At 39.1% G+C, this 24,213-nt stretch overlaps 1 protein-coding gene across 3 annotated transcripts in view; it reads left to right on the top strand.

The window, feature by feature from the left end:
- Positions 1 to 12,041: 12,041 nt before the first annotated feature.
- BMPR1B (bone morphogenetic protein receptor type 1B) overlaps positions 12,042 to 24,213 on the top strand; it is a 425,442-nt gene continuing 413,270 nt past the window's right edge. For all 3 annotated transcript variants that reach the window (XM_058721870.1, XM_058721874.1, XM_058721869.1), the window contains exon 1: positions 12,042 to 12,793. The gene's annotated coding sequence lies outside the window, so the exon portion shown is untranslated. The remainder of the gene's footprint in view (positions 12,794 to 24,213) is intronic.

The following is a 24,213-nucleotide window of genomic DNA, read 5'->3' as shown; positions in this document are numbered from 1 at the left end:
GGGTATGAAATATGCTTCTCAAGATAACCAAGGTGCTAATGGAATGATTCAGCACACCTAAAGTCATCAAGACACAGCTTGTAAGTGCAAACAGGATTTTGCCTCTGGTTCTATAATGGTTTACCTTATTATGCCTTCATGATTTGGCTCCTGATTCCTTTGCTCACCTCTGCCTTCTTGATTTCTGTGCTGCATCCTCTCCCTCTACTAAACCACTGCTAGGGCTCTGGCTATGAGGTGGCCTCTCTGACTTTTGTGCAAGTGCACTGGAACCCTGCCTTTCCTCATTCTTTGTCTGGCTGACTGTTATTTACCTTTTTGGTCTCAACTAAGCTGTTACTGCCTCCAGAATGACTTTCTTATCCCCTAAAGACTGGTTTAAGCGCTTCTGTGTGATAGGATCTGATGTTTGATGCTATCTTAGGACTCAACACCCACCCTCTATCTGGGCAGAAGCCTGCTGCTCTTGCTTGCTGTTGTATAACCAACACCTCACACGGTGGCTAATAAATCATAAATAACCACAATGTTTAGTAAGTTGTTTAACTCCCTCTTGGGACTATAAACTATGAGACAAGGAGGTTTGTCTTACCTAATACATCCTCTGTCTATAACATAATGTCTATATAAGATATGCTGAATTAATGAGGCCAAAAATATTGAGAAAAGCTTAACATTTAGATAATCAATTGAATGTGTTCTTTACCTGGTAAATTAGGTAGACAAAGACCTTGTCAGAATTAACTCGGGAATGAATATTCTTCAGCTCAGTTCATGAGCCTTGTTTTTTTTTTTTTTTTCAACATTTTTTATTTATTTTTGGGACAGAGAGAGACAGAGCATGAACGGGGGAGGGGCAGAGAGAGAGGGAGACACAGAATCGGAAACAGGCTCCAGGCTCCGAGCCATCGGCCCAGAGCCTGACGCGGGGCTCGAACTCACGGACCGCGAGATCGTGACCTGGCTGAAGTCGGACGCTTAACCGACTGCGCCACCCAGGCGCCCCTCATGAGCCTTGTTAATCACTCTTCTCTGTTCATCTCTTCAGGCACAGTTACTAAAGTAAATTTATGCCATGAAATTCTAGGTTATTCTTTCTGGTTTTAGTGACACCACAGTAAAACTGCAACTTCTTTAAAAGATTCAGAGGTTAAGCCAATAATAAAGGATGTGAATAAATTATCATTATTAGAGAATGAGAAAAACACTCTGATTTCCTTTAAAAATTCTTGCTTTTTATGTGTTAGGCTTGATTACTGGGAGAGCTGCATTTAACAGTTCTGCTTGCTCATGAATTCTGATAAAGTCCAGGGAATGAAGTAATTATGGTCCTCGTTCAGAAGGAGGCTGCAATCCAGATGTAGTACATAGCAAGGTAGAGTTACTAATGTGTTTTCTATGAAAATACACTGGTTTCAATAGGAAAACCAAAGTGAAAGAATATGCTGTACATTAAAGTGAATCCTAAATCTTATAAATCCCTTTGAGGAAAAAAAACATGGAGGAGAAAATGACATGCACTAGAGTACAATCTAGGAAAAGACATGTACTGTGTATTAATGGCTATATTGGCATGCCACAGGAGAGGGATAAGAACATTTTTTAAAGATAAAATCAATAGTATTAGCCACTTCAGCTAAACGTGAGAAGATAATCCTTTGAGAGATAGAGGAGAAAGTTTTAGATGATTAGCACGTCCAAAGTTTTACTTATTTTAACAAAAATGTTAGTTAATAAATGCAACCGAAAGTGTTAATTAGCAAGTTAATGAATAAAGGTTTGTTTACATTCTTTTAGGATGAATTATTATTTGTTAGTAGAAGACTTTATTTCTCTACGAGTGTCAACACATTCAAGTGTTGGCTGAGCCTGGATGAAAGACGAGATGTTTATAATAAGCACACAATTGTAGAGGTTCAAATGCAGGACTTTTTGTTTAAACAAATGATTATGGCTAAAGTAGAAGTGTAAACAGGGCCATAATTCATGACACATCAATCCTTTTTCCTGCTGCAGCCATTAGTTTTACACCTTACCAGTAACACCCATATGACTGCAGCAAAATAGACCATAACTAAAGGATTTGGTAAGACTATGCTTTACAAGAAAACAAAAACAGATACAACATTACGGAAGTCCTGTGAATTGCTGTTTCATGAGTTTCCTATACTCATGGAGCTACACTACACTATGGGGATGTCTGCTATCTGAATCTTCTTTTGCTTCCAAATCTGTTATATTTATGTTGACATATTCTACTTCTGGATTACATAAACTAGTCAAAGGACCTAAATAATATCGGAGTTAATTTTATTTTATTTATTTATTTATTTTTTTTATTTTTTATTTATTTTTTTATTTTTTTATGTTTATTTATTTTGGAAGGAGAGAGAGAAAGAGTGTAAGGCGGGAGGGGCAGAGACAGAGGGAGACACAGAATCCGAAGCAGGCTCCAGGCTCTGAGCTGTCAGCACAGAGCCCGATGCGGGGCTCCAACCTGTAAACCAGGAGATCGTGACCTGAGTGGAAGTCGGAGTCTCAACTGAGCCACCCAGGTGCCCCGATCAGAGTTAATTTTAAAGAAATGGAGATCTTGGTACCAGGCCTTTCCATCTGCTACTGTATCATGACCTAGATTATATGTATGGAACATACTTGAATAGAACCTGGTCATGGTTATATAGAAGTGAATGCTGCTTTTTAATGACATAGCAAAACTTGGGAGTCTTCAATTCAGAGCTCTATTCACTCATGAGTATACCGAGATAAAGTCTTCAAACGGCTATTCATTAATTGGGAAGTAAAGTGGTAATAGCATGGCAAGGAATTCTGAGGTTAATGGCATCTTGGTGTAATTGAGAGTAAAGCTGACTCACTAACTTTGCCAGCTCCCTGTGAGCATCATACACGCTCATCATTCTATCCTCTCCTAAGCGGACGTCATCCTGAAGTGTGAAGGTCATTAAAACAATGGCAGCAGCCACAAAAAAGGTATCTTGGTTAATACCTTGGACACCTCTATGTTAATTTCATATATATTACACACTTCTCTGTTTTCACAAGTATTGCTAAATGCAACATTGTCAGGTTGCTAAGTGTAAAAGTACAATTATCAGTAATTTTGAATTTGAGTTGCAGATACAGTGATAATTCATGTGAAATGTTCTATTGAATGATTTGAAAATCACTAAAAGCCCTCACAGTCATTAACTTTTTGGTCAGTTGTCTCAATTTCTTTCCCCTCAAAAGAGTACAATGATGTGGGCAGCCTAAGGCAGCAACCTCATTAATGAGTGTTCAAACATGAAAGTTGCCTTTCTCCAAGTCGATTTCTCACTGCCCAGATATTTATTCTTCATGCCTTTTTTAAAAGTTCATTTGTTTATTTATTTATTTATTAAAGTTTATTCATTTTTGAGAGAGGGGAGGGGCACAAGTGGGTGAAGGGGAGAGAGGGGAGGAGACACAGAATCCGAAACAGTCTCCAGGCTCTGAGCAGTCAGTCTGACACGGGGTTGAACCCATGAACCGTTAGATCATGACCTGAGCCGAAGCCAGACACTTAGCCAACTGAGCCACCCCAGGGGGGGCCCTTAATTTTTTTTTTTTTTTAATTTATTTTGAGACAGAGAGAGTGTGAATAGGGAGGGGCAGAGAGAGAGAGGGAGAGAGAGAATCCCAAGCAGACTGCTTACTGTCAGCACAGAGCTCAACATGGGGGTCAAATTCACAAACTGAGATCACAACCTGAACTGAAATCAAGAGTCAGATGGTTAAACTGACTGAGCCACCCAGATACCCCCAGATAATATTCTTCATGCTTGATCACTGTCTTGTGACTTGTTAGCACCATTCAAAATACTGCCAGTGGTTTCTGTATAACATACACAGTAGACTATAGTCACCAATGTACCAGGCTTCTTGTTAGCTTTGAGACCTCTTTTAACAGGGCTGGAATCTGAAGGATGATCTGCCCCTATTTCAGGAATCACGTTAGAGTATCAGCGTAGTTTAATTTCATGTATTCCTTAATTCTGATATCTATCTATCTCTAATACGTACAGGTCAGAAAACATAGTATGAACTAAAATGGGATTCAAATCACATGATTTATCTATCTGTTAAACATGTATGAATGTCAATTAATATGCTACAGAGTGTGCTGAATGCTGGGGAAACAAAAATGCAAATATGTAGTTTCAACCTAAAGAAGTTTAGCAACAAGGAGAAGAGAAAGATTAAATAAAAACTTAAAATTCAATGTAATTTCAGTGCTTTAAAACCTTCAACAGAAGGAAAGGAGGATGCTAATTAAAATATTTCCTCACTCCCTAGTGATGTTGCAATTTCAATCAGGCACAAACATTTTATCTTTAATATCAAATGATATTGAAAGTCCTCTGTGGTATCTGCGTGATGGCTTTGTCATTAACATTTCAGTCTGGGGCATCGTTACATCTATAGCAATGAAGTAACTTTAAGACAGTGAAACAAATGGTGAAGTATTTTTAATCACTAATTGTATATCTTTTTTTGTTTCACAAAAGAACAATCTTATAAGGTAAGTTCATGGTTCTAGAAAGATCTATCACTAACAGTGACAAGAACAAAATGATAAATTCAGCTAGAAGTATGTAAGTGAATTCATGCATTAGATTGCACTTTTAACTATAGATAAACATATGGTAGTATTCAGAAGATCTAGGGGGATGGTCTGGTTAAGAATGTGAGCTAATATCCTGGGTTTAAATATCCACTCCATCATGTACTAGCTCTGTACCTTACCAAGTTACTTAATATCTCAAAACCTCATTGTTTTGCATCTGTAAAATGATGGCATTAATAGTATCTGTGATTAAATTAGATAACAAAATAAATGCTATAGTACCTGGTACATGATAAGCAATGAACAATTAACAGTCATGATTTCTAGGATATTATTGTTCTTGTTATTTCAGTTCACCCTAAATTTTATTTAATCTGATCTATAATAGGAGTGTGTGTGAGAAAAATCAGTCTGTCCTTATTCTGTTTTAAGAACACGTCGTGGGTGAAACAGTAATGTTATGAAATTGATACAGAGTCATGTTAAACATTATTCATTCATTCCTCATAGATTTATCAAATTCTTAGTAAGCGCCAGGTGCCAGTTATTAATTTTGTGTTTTTGTTCTCAAGAAGCTTTCATTTGCATCAGAAAACATCTTGAAATACTCAGTATTCAGATATGGATGCCCTGAAAATCTGACCAGTAATCTTAGCAGTATATAATTGACGATAGTTTTCTATCATTTAGAGATGATAGTTGTTGTGGACTGGATGTTTGTGTCCAAGACCCCACCTCTCAAATCCAGACATTGAAATCTTAACCCCTCATGTGATAGTACTAAACAGTTGGGCCTTTGGGAGATAATTAGGTCATGAATGGGATCAGTGCCCTTATAAGGGGATGAAGTAATCAGAGCTTGCTTTTTCTGCCATATGAGGATACAAGAAGAATTCAGTCGTCTGCAACCTGGAAAAGGGTCCTCACCAGAACTGGATCATGCTGGCATCCCGATCCCTGACTCCCAGTCTCTAGAAGTATGAGAAATAAATGTATTGTTTAAGCTATCCACTCTATTGTATTTGCGTTAGAGCAGCCGCATGGACTATGACAATAGCCTTTGGAATTCCTGAGTTGTTGCGAAGCAATTTTACCCCCGAGCCAGTAACTCCCAGTACCTGACCGCAATTCTATCATCTGGGCCCTTCCCATCCCATACCCAACCCAAATTACTACTCAGGTTGGTCTGGCCATTTTGTACTAGACTCTTGCTTGCCCTGATAGTATAGTAAATAAACTTGCGTGGCTTTTTCCTTCATTAAGGTGTTTTTTGGGTTTTTTTTTTTCTGTTTAAAAAGGTTTTTTTTTGTTGTTTCTGTAAATTTTCAACAAACCCCCATGTCTCCTGCTGCCTATACATCCTATTTATAGAATGTTAATTGTTGTTTCAAGAGACCTTTTTTTTGAGTGGTCATTTCAGTTGAGAATTTAAAGATGGTTCTAAAATTGGCCTCATTATTCTAACAGCAAAGATATTTAGAGCACCTATTATGTGCTGGGCATTGTGTTATGTGTTAAGAATATTAAAAATTATAAAATAGGAGAGTGGTAATGCAGAAGTGTGGGAAGGAGTGACTAATATGCCTGGAGAAATGAAATGTTTTATGAAAGGAAAGACCTTTGACTAGGGTCTAGAAGGTGAATGTCAGATGATGAAGGGATATTGGTCAGGGGGCCAGATGGTAAAGTAGCCAGGAGAAGTTGTCAAGATGTTTGGCAAGCAGTCTGTCAGTCTGGAGTGTTTGGCAGATTGGCTGGAAAGGGATGTTGAGGCCAGATTATCATGGGCCCCTAAGGTCCCACTGGGATACATGGATTTATTCTGTAGGCAAATGAGAACCCTACAATTTTTTTTAAGCAGATGAGTTGTAATTACATCTTCAATATTTCATGTATTCTGACTTACTATATAAATATCCAGCTCAATTTAATGAATAGTGTTACTTAACAAAATCGCAAATCCGATCTGTGTTAAACAATTCTGCTACCAGAGAGAAAAAAATACATTTTTGAATATAATTTCCTTAAATTTCCTCCTTGATCTTTTTGCTTCCTCGTTCCTGCTATTTTTTGGTACTTGGCGGACTTGTTTTCTCTTTTGGTTCTTTCCTCTTGAGATTTCAATTCTGTCCTTTCCTTTCCACTAATAGTAGCGTGAAATTTGCAGGATTTGTTCAATAGTGCCAAGGAAGGCTGTGGCTTTATTCAGCCGTATGCCCCAGAGATCATCAATTAAGCTATTTTTGTAGTATGGAAATCTATATAGTTTCAATGTTCTAGTATGAATATTTTCACAATATATTGTTTCAATACCTATGATATATTTATAATTAGAAATGTCAACAGGGAATTCTAAAATGTCTTCTTTTAATGTAGTTATAGTCAATATTATTTCTAACATTAACAGTGTTAAATCTCTGTAATTTATAAAAGGCATAATCTCTGAATTCATGAAACAGAAGTTAAATTACTTTTCTCCATGAGCATAAAACAATTCTATAATTTAAGAACATATGATGGAAAGAATAGGCTATTAATAAGAGCCAAAACCCATTTTTTTTTTCCAGGTAGTTTCATTGGAGATTTGTTCTTCATGTGTTTTTGCTCTTTAACTTTTCTGTTCTTTTTTCTAGTACAGAAGGAAATAGTTGCTGTATATTTCTTCCTGAGGCACACACTGTAAATATACTGTGAGTCAGGAAAACACAGAAAAGTTCCAAGGTTGGCAAATCATTTTAGAAGGAAAAAGTCATCAGGAACATGAGACTCCAAAGAAACAGATGTAAGAATTACTTTTTATAAGTTGTGTTGCAGAATTTTTTCCTAATCTCCCAGTTTTAGAAAATATGTACGTGTATGGATCAGGATGGTTCAGAAAAAAAGATACTTGGACTTTAGAAATTTAGAAAAAAATTTAAATATTGAAATGACGTTGCCTTCCAATTTCAACGGGATTAATTTATATCAGGCCCTGGATAATTTGGCAACATATAAATAGGTGGATATTAATATCTGCTTAATATCTGTTTTATTAAGAAAAACCGAATAATGTTGACAGCAAAAGAAAGCAAAATCATTTCAGCATTTTTACTTCAGGTTTTTTTCATGACTGTTCCCATTTCAGTTGAGGAATTCTGTTTCTCTTGAGCTTACATAGTGAACAAAATTAATTTGTTATTGAATTGGAATCTGTGTTATTTTTTCCTGTATATAATTACAGTTGTTTTGTATAAATAGAGGACACCAGAAAACAGAGTAGAAGTTTTAGGCTATGAGTTTGGGAGTAATTTGATGCGTATTTTAATTGTGAGACTATGACTGACATGTATCAGAGTGAATGGATAGAAATATGTTCACATTTATTTGTTGAATTTATTTAATTATACATATTAATATCTATATTTAAATGAATTATATTAATGTTGATATTTGTGTTAATATTTTGAATTATTCACATTAACTATTTAAATATAGATGCGGAGAGTAGTAAGGGGTCTTAGAGATTTTTTTAGTCTGTCCGCTCACCCACTGTGGAAACACCTTCTGTAATAGTCACCCTTTACCTCTGCTTGGATACTTGTGATGAGAATCTCACTTCTTTATGATGCAATCCACTATACAACATGAAAAAATCTGATTTTTGAGCTAAACTCACCCATTCCAATCTAGTAAAAGTGGTTGTGTTTAAAAAAAAAAAAAGTGGCTGGGGGAGTAGTAAAAGACAGGGAAAGGATCCTCAGGAAGTTCACAACTTGGCAGAGGGCTGGCCAAGGGCATTAAATGCTGACCAGAGAGGGAAATTTTAAAAGCCACAAACCCTATTGCTTCCCATGTTCCTGGCATGGCCAGATCTTCCCCCAGCTGCTACCTTTCCAAGGAGCTCAGGAAACATGAAAAAAAATATAAAGGACACAAGTATTTTGTCTTTTCACACTTTCTAGGATCAGGCTCATGTATTATCTTAGATTAAAAATCTTCAGGTATTTTTGTCTAGTGTCTGTTCACTGGGTACTTAAAAAATGTTCTCACTGGTATAGAGTAGTTTAGTGCACTGAATAAGACTGAGGTCTTGCCTAAGGTTCATATCCTGCCTCTTCTACTTCACAGTATGGCTTTGAACATGTTATCTAACTTCTCGGTTCCTTGGTTTCCTCATCTGTAAAATGGGAATGAAATAGTACCTTCTTTATTATGAGACCTCAGTACATTAATATGTGTGAAGTGTTCAGCAGCATGCCTAACACATGGTGATCACTCAATATGGCTCTTATTATAGAAGCTACATATTTCACCAATACTTATACCTTCTTATATTAACAAGTGAGGATTTAAATATTCCAGTTGTTGAGAGATTTAATCTCTTATTTTGTGTATGCAGAGTCAACGCATTAGCAGTGGGTTAAAAGGCAGCCACAGCTGTGTGAATTGTAGGGAAAGAAAGATTTCTTGCTTCTGCTGAAATATTTCTTTAATCTGATTCCCAAAATACCTCAAAAAAGAGACAAGTTTTTATTCCACATTTAGAGAGAAGCAATTTAAAAGCACATGCTCTAGAATGTTACTTAACATAGTATACATTAATTTAGGATAATATATTAATGGTTGTCAGTCCTTTATAGTTTTGAAAGAGGGGAGGTGGAAAAGGGAAAGATGTGGGAGTAAGGACACCAATGAAGAGGAAACAGTTGGAGAAGGGGAGCGGAAAGCCCAGAAGCACGCTCACTGTATTACTTTGTTCCTCAGGCCTGTCCTATTTAGCTGCATGTAAATTCCCCAAGTAGTTTGAGTCTAGCAGAGGTGGGCAAATGTCTACCTTAATGGGGAATAAGCCTGTGAATTCTTTGAGAGTCCTCACCTTTGCTGACCTGGTATTCTCTCCCGAGATATCTGGAACTTTTATAGGATTTATTTTTACAATTAGATGAAAAAAAAAAGACATTGTGTTTTTGTTCAAATTTTGCCATTCCACCAAACGGAAACCCTCTCTCCTCTTCTTTTCAATAGCTTCCCCTACCCTGTCGTCCCTCGTGCCTTTAAAAGCACCACCATCCCAGGCTGCAAAGCAGGGAAGCAACGTCTACAACTCTACCTGAAGTGTCTTTCAAGTCTGCTATTGATCTTGGTAGCCATGTCACTATGTTGGTTCAGATCTTCACTCTACACGATTGACTCCTAACTGGTTCTGTGCTTCCATTTCTCCCTCTCTAGGTACCTCTAAATGACCTTCTGAAAACTCCATTCCAGCAATTAACTCTTTGTTTTAAAAATCACTAATGCTTCCCTATTGCCTAACAAGGAAATATCTACGTCGTTAGCATATCTGACAAGGTCATTCCTGAACCTTGCTGAACCTGAGATTCAATCTGCTGCACCTTCTCCTCCTAACTTGGGTAGCAGCACTGAGCTACCAGCTGTTCCCTGGATGCACTCTGCTGTTTTCCATGTTGTTCCCCTCTGCTTAAAATGTTTATTCTGTTTGCAGCTGCCCTTTCATCTCTAAAGACCCTTCAGGACCCTGATGTGACCACTCTGTCATTCCCAGGCAGAATAGCTGCTTTTTCTGTGCTCTAGTAGTTGTGTGTGCATGTATTGATCACTGTGCTTCACAGAATGTTCTAAAATAAATATATATATATATATATATATATATATATATATATATATATATAATTTGTTTTTTGTCTGTTCTATAAGTTTCAAAAAGGAATCAACAGGGTTTGAATCTCAAACACCAGTGTGTGGCATGCCATAGGTACTCAATAAATGTTGATTGTTGAATGGCTTATACCTCAGATTCCCCATCCCTGCTAATTTCAATGCTACCTTCTCAGGTCCACTTCACAGTTTCCTTTATGGTGCTCTGATTCTCTCCCACGCAGAGCGCTTTTTTTCCTTTCATGAAAAACTATACAAATTTCTTTATTCCTGTTGGAGAGTTTTTTTCTATACCTTATAATTAAAAATATCTCCTTATTTATAAGTTAGCTGAAATAGAATTGTGTCCAGAGATGCCTGTATTCCCTGGATCTGTGTCTTATGTCCAGTAGATGCTTAGGATATTTGCCGAATAGGGTTAAGCCAAGAAAAGCCAATCCTTAGCACATCTTCTGAAAAGATATGCATGACCCAAACACTGCTCCACAATGTCTGGTTTCATTGTGGTTTCTGAGGACAGAAATTCTAAGAGAAAAAAATACGTTTGCCAAATAAAAGTTATCAGTAATTCACACAGTACAGGGGATACATTCATTTAGATTTCTTTTCTCTTTAAACCTAGTTAATATCAGGATGGAAATGATAGGAAATTCGACCGAAGACCAGCAAAGTAATTTAGGAGCACAGAGGACTTAAAGTGAGGGTGAATTGAATGGTTTCTATTTTACGATTCTTGGGTACCAAGGACTAGATTATGAAGGTTGAATCAGGAAGGCAAGATGATGTCAATGGCAAACGCTACCTGTTCTGAAAATTTTCTAGTGTTATACTAAACAGACCTTTCTTCTTCCAGTCCAGCATCAGGCACCAGAATTCAGTTTAGTCCTGATAATATTATGTATGGTTCAGGTACGTTAGGGGGCAAATATACTTTCACAGGGATCCTAAAATTTCTTTGGGGGAAATGTGTGTGTATTTCACAGACTCATCAGTAAATGCCTGGAGTACCACCTGTTCCTAACTTGGGAGCTGTATAAAATAAATTTATATACAATTGAGTTATTGATGAGTTAAAAAGATACTTAATGTCTAACAACAACAACAACAACAACAACAACAACAAAAACCAATGGGAATAATTTTAGAAAAGGGAGGAGTTGAAAGAAAAAGGTTTGCCAAGACAGGGTAATAAATAGGCAATAGAGACAGATGAAGAAAATTGGAAAAAAGCTAGGTCATGGTGAAATGTCATTAAGTCATTTAAATCACACATTTGGTGATGAAGGAGGAATTATCGGTATATTTACAAGATAGAAAAGTTTTTCAAAAAAAGGAAATTAATTCTGAGGATAGGCAGCTGAAAAGGCCTTGGGAGTTAAAAAAAAAAAAAAATTATAAGTCACAAGATATCTCCCTGGGAGACAGAACTGGAAAACCGCTGATTTAAAAAAGTTAACTCTTCTCCCCAAGTCTCCCGAAAGACTGTGGACTAGCTTAATTTATATTTACTTCCGTAGAAAATGTTTCAACACAAAGTTTTCGCAAGGAGACCACAAAGTAAAGCGGTTACATACTTTTCCAAAATAAACACTACTAATTATAAAATTTCATCAAATATAAATGGAGGGCGTTTTCTTTTTCTTTTCTTTCTTTCTCTCTCTTCTTCTTTCTTTTCTTTCTTTCTTTCTTTCTTTCTTTCTTTCTTTCTTTCTTTCTTTCTTTCTTTCTTTCTTTCTTTCTTTCTTTCTTTCTTTTCTTTCTTTCTTTCTTTCACCAGTTTCAAAATATTTGAGGAAAGGAAATAATTCATTTCCCTAGGAGGTCCAACTGTGTGTTTTTTCAGAGTTCCTACACCCCGGCCCAGAAAAGCAGACATAATCGGATGTGTGTGCGTATTTTCTGCGAGGTGCGTCAGCATTTTATCAACTTCTCAAAAGTGTCAGTGGCCCTGAGAAGTTCAAATTCCCGGCACTAGATTGTCTTTGGGAGTCCCTTTCAGCTCTCAATGTACCGTAATCCCACGAATCTTTGCTCTTGTAACCTAGCCTGTTTTGAAACCCCTTCTTCCACACATCTAGGACTGCCATCCAAGTGATGCTCTGCGAAGCGGGCTAAGCTGTGGAAGTTCCCCCTGGACCCGGGGCTGGGGAAGGGCATGAACAGCGCAGCTCCCCGAGTCCGCTCACCACTCCTTACACAGGCAGCGGGGCTGGGGCAGCTCCAAGTGCGCCGAGAAGTGTAATCCCTCCGCTAAGTACTTGGCTCTCAGTCTCCAATCACTAGTGGGAGCTGGAGAGGGCAAGTGAAAAAAAAAAAAAAAAAAAAATCCAGAGGCAGCCGAGGAGCGAGAGGAAAAAAAAAAAAAGTCCCGCGGCGGCGGCAGAGCGGCCGCGGCGGCCAGAAGTTGACGGTGCGGCGGGAGCGGGGCGCGGGGCGCGGAGTTGGCGTGGGGCCTGCGCGGGGCGCCCGGACAGTTGGGGGGCCGCGGGGACAGCGGCGCTCAGGACGCCGGTGCCGGGAGCTGAGCGGCGGGTAAGGCGCGGGGGGGGGGGGGGGGGCGGGGTGGTGGTGGTGGGGGGGCTTGCGCGCGGGGCTCGTCCCTGCAAGCGAGCGGGAGGCAGCGGAGCCGGCGTGGGCAGGGGGGCGGCGCGGAGCCGGTGGCGGCGCTGCGGTAAGGAGCCAGCGCGCAGGGGGAGAGGAGGAGAACGTGCAGCGCGGCCGTGGGGCGGCGCGGCGGCGGGCAGCGGGTCACAAGGTGGCCGCCTGGGCTTTGTGCGCGGGCGGCGCTGCCGGGACCCCGAAACCTCGTGCCGGCGTTGGCGGGGAGTTGGGGGCAGAGGCAGCTGCGGGCGGGACACGTGCTCCGGACCGGGGGAAGGAAGGACGCGCCGAGGCGGGGAGTCGGGACCTGCGCACCCAGGGATGGGGCGGGAGGGCGAGCGGAGGGCAGCCCGGGAACGGGGGAAATGGGCGCGAGTCCGGCAGCCTGGGAGGCAGGACCCGCAGACACCCAGTTCGGCCGAGCCACCTGCCTCGGAAGCCTCCCGGGACTGCGCTCTGCGGCGGGAGAAAGTGCGCAGCGGGCTGGTCTGGTGTCGCGGACTCGGCTCTCGGTGTCTGCCGCTGTTGCCTCTTTCTCTCCGTCTCTTTCCCTCTGTCTCTTACTGTGTCTGTTGCGTTCTCAAATGTTTCTCTCTCTCCCGTTCTCTATCTCTGCCTCTCGCCCTCTCCCCACCTCCTCTCTCTGTCTCTCCCTGGGCCTGTTTGTGTGTGTCTCCCTCTCCCCACCCCCTTTTCAGTCTCTGTGTCCCTCCCTCTGTCTCCTTATCTTCTTCCCTCTCTGTCTCCTACACTCTTGTCAGTCTTTCTCGTTTGCAGGCTTTCTGCTGCTCGTCTGTCTCTACTTCTGTCTGACTCTCGCTCTCAGCGCTCATCAATCCACTCGTGACCGTGTCTGTCAGGGCCCCATATTTCTGTCTGTCCCTTGCGGGGTTAGGGTTTCAGACATTAGAGAGGATCCTCCGGAAGTTGTCCAGTGTCTTATTCCTTTTGAGCTGCACCACTTCAGCTGGATCCTCGGTCCTTCGCATTTGTTCTCCATAGAATGGGAACTCTGTAGTTTCCGTGAGTTATTAGGAATTGCTCTTTTCTTAGTCACCTTTCCACCAAGGTGAGGTCAGTGACTGAGCAGCCACAGAGGTGCCAGTGAAAGAAAACAGAAGAAGAGAGCCGCTTAATTGCCTCCAACATATAAAGAGAATGTACCAAACGTATCTGCAGTGAAGCAGAACCACCTGAGAAACGTTTCTGAATTGTGGAAAGAAACACAAAGCCTCCAATCATGAGAGGAGTCAGCTAAAAAGTATTTGAAAATAATTTGAAAAGTATTTATGGAAATGTCTTGCTGTACTAAACATGCCAACGAATTATCTGTGTTTCTTGCATATATTTTTAGGATCCTAGTGACAACTCTCCTAATTATTGTTTTGGGAAAATTATGAGAAATGTCCTGTGTCAACTGGGACATTTGTTTTTGAGAAAATATTCCCTCTTTATACTCTTATACCTCTTTACACTCCAGTGATCAAGAAGAATTATTTTTAACTGCAAAGAAAATAGGAAAGGATTTGTCAGTAATTTTAAAACATGAGACCTTCCAGAGATCAATAATTTCTTTGGAAAACTCTCACTGTAAGGACGTTTTGAAGGATATTACATCTTAGTGAAATATGCAAGTTATTACACACTTAGATCATTGTGTGATGCAAAACCAGGTTGTGTGCTGTAAGCAAATCATAGTAGTGATGGTTTTTTATGGGAAACATAGCTGGGAAATTAATTGCTCTGATTTTCACTGTTTTCTTTAGTCATGTATAATGTACCTTTGTTTTTAGCAAAATATGGCCGAGGGCTACAAAACTTGATACAGTGTGTTATTTGTCCAATCTGAATTACCATTTAGAAAACCAGCTTTTCCTTTTGCTCACGAGATAGAAGTTGATATGATCTCATTACTCATGTGCTAGGGTCTCCTGATGAGTTTTAATGGCACTGATTTGTGATTTTAAATCAAAATGTTAGCTTTTGGTGAGTTAAAATCCTGATTTATGTCACGTCAGTGAATCATCAGTATTTATAGGGGCTTCGCCACCTTGTCTGCCAGGTGCTGCGTGGTGTTTAGCCCAGGCAGGGTTGTCTGAATTCCCTGTTAGATTATTGTCCCTCAGTGACGTGCTGCCTCTACTTGGGGTGTGTTCACATATGTCCCTCAGAATGTTCCAGTCATTAAATAATATTTATTAAGAGGAAATTGACTTAATTTTTTCCTCGTAAACTTTGAAAACTGTGTGAGATGGCCTGATAAAACATTTTTATACAGTAAATACTGATTTTATTATTTAACAGTGTAAGGTAATTTAAAATGTGATCTCTTTTGGTGCGTATAGCAGCTTCCAGCAGTCAACTCGTGTTTATCATCCAAATCTAAAGTCAGTTGTCACCCACTCCAACCTGGCAAATCCCTTCCTAATTTTCCTAAGCCTCCTCATCTCTGCTGCTCCGTTTCTGGGCACACCTCTCATTGTTTCCCTCTCCGCCGCCTTCTGGTTCCTTGCTGGGCTCTTCCTCACTGGGCTGTCTTTTCATTGAAATAAAATAGTGTGTCTTTTCTTTCCTTTCCTGAATTTCAGAAGCCCAGTGAAGTACCTGCCCTACAATAGTCAAAAAATCCTTGAAGGGTGATTTGTCTTTAACTTGTGATGCTAATTCTCTGTAGGTACAGTAGCTCAAAGGAAATGCTATAGTGTGGTGTAATAGATCACAGACGGAGGGATGAGACAGTCTCAGAAAGCATCTCCTCACACACATTAATATTAAAGATGAAGAGGATGAGGCCTAAACAATTTGGAAATCTTGTTCAACAATAGACAATGAAGCCACAGTCCTTTCCCCTGGACTCCTGCTTGCCTTCATTCGCTAGAAGTAAATCCATTACCAGGAGCTAACATTTACTATCTAACCTCTGAAGATTTCTTCTCATGCTGACCAGTGACAGTCATGCGTGAAACTGACCATCTTGCAACAACTGATAATCATTGGTTATACATAATCATGGAAGTAATAGAAGTAAACATTGACTTCTAAGTGCATTTATGCAAAGCATTGTGCTGTGTCATCTTGGGCAGACTACTTACTTCTACCTGAATAGAAGATTCACATTCTCTGGATGAAATTTTCTCCTCTGTAAATTTCTGTGCATGTGTTGAGTGGGGGTAGGGAAAAAAGAAAGGAAGTTTGGACCAGATTAGGAGCACTTTTTGAAGTTTTTCTTCAGAGACCACCAGTTTAACTCCCAGAACAACTGCATATTCCTCTGTTTTACATATCAGACTTCCCTGTGAACTTTTGTTTGAAAAAAGGCTAACACAGTTTAAAGAAAGCTTCACGACCACTTACTTTTCCAGTCTCTTTTGTGATTCTTGAATTTCATAATCAAGATAATTCCTAGCTTTTAAATCTGGGTATTTGGAGGATGGTTGATAAAGTTATCAGGATAGAAGGAGAAGCTGATTTTTTAAAAAAAGTTTATTTTTGAGAAAGAGAGAGAGGGAGCATGAGTGGGGGTGGGGCAGAGAGAGAGGGAACAGAGAATCCAAAGCAGGCTCTAGTGGGCAGCAGAGAGCCCGGTGCAAGGCTGGAACTCAGGAACCATGACATCATGACCTGAGCCGAAGTCAGACTCAACTGGCTGAGCCACCCAGACGCCCCAGGAGGAGCTGATTTTGCCTGAGAGATACTAATTTCAAGTTCTCATATGCTGAATTTGATGTGATGGTAGAAATTTAAGTGGAAATGTTGGACTATATAGAGGCAACCAGTATTCCCAGGAGGGAGGGGATAGGGCTAGAAATACGTACTCATACTGAATTTATAATTAAAATTGAAGAAAACTAAAACTTATTAGAGATAGATAAATAAATGAAGGTTTGGGAGTGGACAAGAGGGGCATTTTGTTACTTCTGAGTATTTATTAAGGTCTATAGTATTGAGACAAAATTAGGGTATTATATAATGCACATCAGGCAATAAACTGTTTTCACGATTTTTAGAGTATCTACTTTACATCTTGGTAATCTTAATTACATTCATTTTACTTAAATGTTTGAGTGCCTCCTCTCTGCCTGGTGTTGTTATACACCTCAGGGATACTGTAGCCATAAGAGACCCCAGGCTTCTGCTGTCGTTGAACTTGCATTCTAGAAAGAGAAAACAACCAGGAGCAAGCACATGAGTAAGACCATTTCCAGGAGTGAAGATTGACATTCGGAAAATAAGACAGGGAGGTATGACAGCACGTGACTGGGGCTATTCTTTATATGGGGTAGCCATGGAAGTCCTTTCTGAGGGTGTCCCTGAATACCAAGAAAGCCAGCACAGTGGAAATCCAGGAGAACTTCCTGGAAGAGGGAATATCAAAGCTGTCTCTAAAGCAGCAGCAAGTTGGGCACACGCTTGTCAGTGTGGTTGGACTCAGGCAATTAAAGGAAATGGTAAGAATGAGGTCAGAGAGATAGCCAGGCCCATGTTATGGAGTATTTTATTGAACCACCCTGGAAGATTTTATACAGAGGAGTCAATAAGTATGACTTAGCATGTCTGTAGTGTGAGCGGGGATGTCTCAAGTAAGATGATGAGGGAGGCTATGAGAAGGATCTCGCTGATAGTTCGGTGGTTTGGGCAAGGGTGGAACCCAGAGAAATTGATCAGATGTTCTTATTACTGAATAAGAGTCACTGAGTTGAATCATTTCCCCCATCTTGATCAACATTGCAGCAACCCACTGGCTCAATACTTGCTTTTACTCTTACATCCACATTTCATTTCCCACATGTCACCTCCTTACCTTCCTTCAAATATCTCCTGGGCTATAAGCGCCTTGACTCAGAGGGTGCAGTATATCCTGGCAAGGTTCTTCAGGGCAGACTCTGGACTATGCAGGGATGCTGGACAGTTTCAACTAACATCACTTCATTTTACATACAATTTGTGTTCTGGTTACAGAGGAAAGGAAGCAAGTAAGTTAGAATTCCTTTAATCAGGCTTCAGTGGCATTTTTCTCTAGCTCTCAGCTTTGAAAACAGCAATGCTTCTGTAAGAACTTCACTGCGAAGTCCACGTTGTTAGACGTGGATCTCACCCATCCTTGTATCTCAGCCCTTTGCAAAGAATCAGTACATAGGAGGCATTCAGTACATATTTGTGGAATGCTGCTGGATGTAGTCTTCTAGAGGACCTATAGTTTTCACTCAGCTCACTTCAGTTCTCTTGTGTTTCAGCAAGTATATGGCTGCATGTGCCTGCAGCTTTAGAAGGTACTAAGTGGCAAGTTTGGAAATGATTTTTCTGAAGGTTGTATTTCCTTATTGGCTAAAGAAGAAAGAAACAATCCAGGGTATCTCTTCATAACCTTTTCTTGCCTGGCTCTCTTGAGATAAACATTTTAGTCATTTTTATAGCAGTTGCATAGACAGGGACTTAAACAAGTATAGACACATCTGTCACTAGTTAATTTGTTGATTTATGAACCTAAAATGACTCCCAAGGAAGTCTGTAATGATGGTGCCTTTGTCTAAATTAACCTATCAATAGAAATCAGTGACTTTTATCTAACTAATATATTTTACAGCCATCTTAAAAGATACGAAATTATCAGTTCTGTTGTCCAATAGACATTGAGCCATAATAGTACATATAATGAGGGATTATCCCCAAATCCTTCCTCTTATTACTGAATGTAGTGCTCTATTCAGATGGGGTTGCAAACAACTTGGAATCATCTTACTGTATCTAGCAGTTCTTTTCACTGTTTTAATCCTTTTCTGTTAGTCAAGAGGCCACATCTTCTTTTCCTTAACTCTGTTTCCTTACCTCTATTTTGTTAAATTTTTTTTTTAACGTTTATTTATTTTTGAGACAGAGAGAGACAGAGCATGAACAGGGGAGGGGCAGAGAGAGAGGGAGACACAGAATCTGAAACAGGCTCCAGGCTCTGAGCTGTCAGCACAGAGCCCGACGCGGGGCTCGAACTCACGGACCGTGAGATCATGACCTGAGTCGAAGTCAGACACTTAACCGACCAAGCCACCCAGGCGCCCCACCTCTATTTTGTTAATAAAACCTCCTGCAGTATCCCATTGCCTTCTGTGTCAGGAGTGTTCTGTTTGCCTCTCCAGATCCACTTTGAACCCTTCTCCCTTATGCTCTCTGCCTAGGACGATATCTGGGTGAGCTTTTCTGATTTCCAGATGGCTTAGGTCATTGGGGAACCCCAGCAGGAGATTAAGGGGAGAGTGGAGAAGAGGCTCTTAATTTTCTTGGCTCCTTCTCTGCTAGATCAACTTGGGCTGTCTGGGTCCCTGCACTGAAAGGCACTACTTTTCTTAAGGTAGGCTTCCTTCCAGTAATCTCAGAATCTCTGCCTTTACTATCCTGCTTTACTGTACTATCCTTCAGGGTTCTTCTAAACTCCTGTCTGTACCTTAGATAAATCCTCTTATCAACTTATCAGAAGTTGTAACAGTTACGGTGTCATTTTCTGTTGATTCAGCTTCTGAAAGCCTCCTTTTTGGAGGCTTCTTGGACTGATAAGAAGAGTTGGCCACCCTTACCTGTATTGGACATCTGCTTTTCACCCCGATTTTTATTCTTCTATTCATGCAACAGTGGCATAGAAAACCTAAGTTGTTGTTATATAAATCTGTCAACAAATTTATTGGTTTAAACACTTTAATTGACAGTCATCTGTTTACCTCCTCTATATGTAATTTGTTTCATTCACTCTTACTCATTCATTAGTACAGTACATATTTACAGAGTCAGTATTTAGGGCCAGGCAGTATGCAAGGCATTGTGGATACCAAAAGGCAGATGTTTACCCTTATGTGGGATGAGGATTGGAAGGGGCAGGAAAAAAAAAACCAAAAAACAAAAAAAATCCCTAAACAATATTTAGAAATGAAGTTGTGATTAATGAAGTTGAAATTAGAAGGGTGTAGTGGGAGAGAGTAGTAGGAAGAACTCTCACTTTGCTTGAGATCACAAGCAATGGTCAGGGGCTTTTGCTGACCTGCATCTGTTATCCAGGCACTTTATGTATGAATTTTAGAAGATTCTCCTAAAGTCACAAATAATAAATCTTGGTAGGATAAGTAGAAATTGTAGGTAAACCTACAGTTGCTTTATACCATTACTTAAACTTAGTATTATGGTATACATCTATATCCTCTTTAAGAATTTTTTTGTGCATTTTTATGTATTTTTAAATAAAACCAAGGTCACATAGATTATCTTGTTACTTGCATTTTTCTCTTAACCAGACATTGACAATACCATTGTACATCAATCTACCATTTTAAAACATAACATTTAATGTATAACCTGATAGTTAATGATCACTGTTGGTTATATTTATTAGGATTTTTGAAAAGTTAGATAAGCATGAAGAAAATGAAAATGACTAATAATCCTACCACAAAAATAGTCTCTCGAAATTAGGAGTCTCTTGGTACTTGAGGGTATAGAAATGGCTTCAGTCAGGGCTGACTGGGTGGCTCAGTGGGTTAAGCATCTGCCTTCAACTGAGATTATGATATCACGGTTCATGGGTTTGAACCCCACATTGGGCTCTGTGCTGACAGTGTGGAGCGTGCTTGGGATTCTCTCTCTCTCCCTCTCCCTCTGCCCCTTTCCGACTCGTGCTTTCTCTCTCTCTCTCTCTCTCTCGAAATAAATAAATAAACTTAAAAAGAAATGGCTTAAGTTATACAGATTTTTATTTCATCAAAACTCGTTTGAATTATGTCTGATAAAACCAAATGACAACAGAGAGGGAAAACAATGTAATCAAACCTCTTTTATCTAGTAATTATATTCCAGAAATTTTTAGGCCTAACATCATTGCTAGTTATCTCTATCTTATCACATATTAAATGAAAAATTGGAGTTTGAAGAAGTGTGGGCTATATGACTAATTTAGGAAAGCAACTTACATATAACAGTAGGTTTTACTTTATTTCATTTCTTTCTTCAGTGTATCCCATGGAACCATGGTTTTGTGAATGTCAGGTGTTTAACTCAAGAAGGATCCCACGGGTGGCAGCGTCCCATTGCTAACTGTGGGGATTCTGGAGTTTGACTGGCTTTGAATCTTGGCTCTGTTGCTTATTAGCTGTCTGACTTTGGGCAAATTACTGAACCTTGTTTGTCTCTGCATGATCTGTAAAATGGGGATGACAATAACAGTGATTACTTCATAGGTTTGTTTGAGGTTTAGAATAGTGAATATTTGTAAAGGGTTTAGAACAATGCCTGGCAGGTAGTAAACACCACAGAAGCATTTGATAAGTAAACAAATGATCAAAGAAATGAGGGAATTGCTATTTTCCAACTGCAATACTTCTGTGAACCTGTATTATGCTCCTGTGCCTTGTGGCAGTCCCCCAGGGGGTATTTGACCACGGGACTTGTATTTTTCCTTGCATATATTCAATGCTAGTTTTGAATTAGTATTCCTTAGAACATACTTTGGGAAAAAATTGATATAAATAATTTACTAAACATTTCACCAGTCTATTTATTGTCTCCTGAAAGAAAGGAACCATTCTTGTTGCCGGGATATTTTTCCTCTGTCTGTCACACACATCATTCTTGGGTTTTTTTTTCTTTTCCTTTTTCTTTTTAAAAGTAAAATGAGGGGCACCTGAGTGGCTCAGTCGGTTAAGCGGCTGACTTCGGCTCAGGTCACGATCTCATGGTCCGTGAGTTCAAGCCCCGCGTCGGGCTCTGTGCTGACAGCTCAGAGCCTGGAGCCTGCTTCGGATTCTGTGTCTCCCTCTCTCTCTGCTCCTCCCCTGTTCATGCTCTGTCTCTCTCTGTCTCAAAAATAAATAAACGTTAAAAAAAAAAAAAAAAGTAAAATGAATATTTTTTTTTACCCAGAGAAAATTTTTGCCAGTATACTTGTGAGTATACTCTGGACCTCTGGGACTTACTGAGCCCAAAGTTTACAGTCTATAATATTTTCTAGAAAGCTACTTACTGTTATTTTTTTTCTAACAGCAGAGAATATGTATTCATTGATGTGAACTTGGGGAATGCAGGAAACTAACAAAATAAAACTCATTCAGGCTTCTACTACACGGAAATAGCCACTCTTGACATTTTGGGTCTTTTTTTTTCTTTATAAAGTTCGGGGCATAATATAATAGAGTTTTGTGTCTTGCCTTTCTTTTTCACTTGACTTTATGTAATATTCGTAATCCAAGAAACTTGGTGATTTCTGGCTTTCAGATGATTGGTAATCTACATTTCAAAAGAGCTTCCTTCCTTTCTCCCCAAATTCTGTGGCCAGAGACAATATGAAAATAAAATGGTGTATCTAGAATGAGTTTCTCTCTCATTCGGAAATTGGAACCACCTGGTAAGCAGTTGGCAATTCTTTTTAAAAGACCTGGAGTAGGTGACCTCAGGTTGCTTCATTTTTATGAGTCATTCCAGTGTTCCAGCCAGCAGCCAGATGGACGCAGAAGAGTCCGTGACCAGACTGCTTCGGAGGCATTACTTACTCATCCCAAGTGGACTGTGAGTGAACTTATATAATCTTGAGGTTAACTGGGAAATGTTATCCAGGGAAACCTGAGTTATCCAAAACAAATTTATTTAATTTTAAGATGATAACTCTGTTTCTTTCATTTCATGTTGGAGGTAGGGCTCTCATAATATACTAATACAGAGGACAGTGTCTCTCAGTATTTTTTCTTGTCTTACAATTTTGAGTGGGAAATAATTTTGTATTTATATGGCAGTGTATAGAGACTTGAACAATTCTAACTATTGTAAGTTTTACTCGGTGTACTTCGTAAATGATGGATTTATGCTGTAGTGATTAAAGTGCATCTTGCTCGCTAAGTCCTTTTTCATTCAGAAGTCCTTCCACAATTTTGAATCCTCATCTGATTCAAGATTAAATCAGTCACTCTTTAAAACACTTATCTTTAATATCTTTAGCAAATGAAAATATTTAAACTCTTTTTTAAAGAGGAAAACCATGCTACACTGTTTAATTGAATTAAATTAGCTTTTCATGGAAATTTACCTAGGAGCTGTTTCTGGAACCAATTTGGAAAATGATCTTTGTATTCTGTGGCATTTATGTCTGATTATGTTTTTCTTAGTAATTCTCAGTGGACCTGATTCACTCCTTGCTTCAGTCATCAAACCCTTGTGAGTTTTGTAGGCAAATTAGGCATTTCCTACCCAATAATTATGCATATTTATGGAATAATGTGTGCTTCTTCTTCAGATACAGATGGTGTAAGAAATTGTTAATTCTAGAACTTAAACTTATTTAAATTTTTTCATTTTAGCATTCTGTAGAGTATGTTAAGGCTAAGTCATATATAAACTTCTCCTGAAAAATGTTTCATAGAATGTAAGTTTTGACCCCTTTACTAATAAAAGCAGGTGCTGTTGTTTTGTAAAAATGGCAGATGATCCAAAAGTTCTTAAAAAATCTATTTCCTTGAAACCTTGTGTATTTCAGGCACATCAAAGATTTTGTATACTACATTTTCTGCCTTCTCTTAATGTTGTAATCTGTTGTTTTCCAAAGCCATGTAGAAATTGAAAACTCCTTAGAAAAACTCAGTGTTCAAGTGTTTTAGTTGTAAAATTTATCCTGTGTGATCAGCATTATGGGGACATGTTTTATATACTTTGGTACGAGGACTATAACTTAATGCCTTTATTGCTTGATACTTCATGTGTATAGCACTTTAGAAGTATTAAAAACATATTTAGCTTTTCAAAAAACTTTTGCTGAATCTGCCACAGTCTGGATGTGAGACTTGCAGTTCTTCTGTGCATGCATGAATGCTCGTTTGTTTTGTGTTCTGTATACTGTCTGTACCATCCTGCTTTCCCTCCCTCTCCCCTTCTGTTTTTTCTGTCAGTTTCGCTCTTATTTTGAAAGCATCATTTCTTTGGATTACTTTTTCTGAGCCAGAGAGGTTAAAACTTGCTCATTTCTAGGATTCTGAACCTGTAGACTATTCCCAAGGTCCTTACTAGCTTCACATCCTCTGACTGATTGGAGTTTTGACTAAGTTAGCATAATTGACATGACGATTTGATATTCTTCAGACCTAATCTTAAAATACTTTAATATCATAGACTGATAATAGCAGCAAGAGAAATTTCTATCTTGTTATGAAATCACTTATTTAACTATAATTCCACTCGGTGTTTTTATGAAATATCCATGTTTTAAACATTTTAAAAAGTGCATTCTTACAGCTAAAACTAAACATGACATGGACATATTATACAAAATATATTGTAGGTGTTCTTATATCTAGACAGTTTTTATTCCTTTATACAATCTCTTCGATATACAA

The sequence above is a fragment of the Neofelis nebulosa genome, chromosome 3 (genome assembly GCF_028018385.1).
Source record: "Neofelis nebulosa isolate mNeoNeb1 chromosome 3, mNeoNeb1.pri, whole genome shotgun sequence".
NCBI classification, from domain to species: domain Eukaryota; kingdom Metazoa; phylum Chordata; class Mammalia; order Carnivora; family Felidae; genus Neofelis; species Neofelis nebulosa.
The sequence above is the reverse complement of the archived record's forward strand: the minus strand, read 5'-3'. Positions and strand labels throughout refer to the sequence as shown.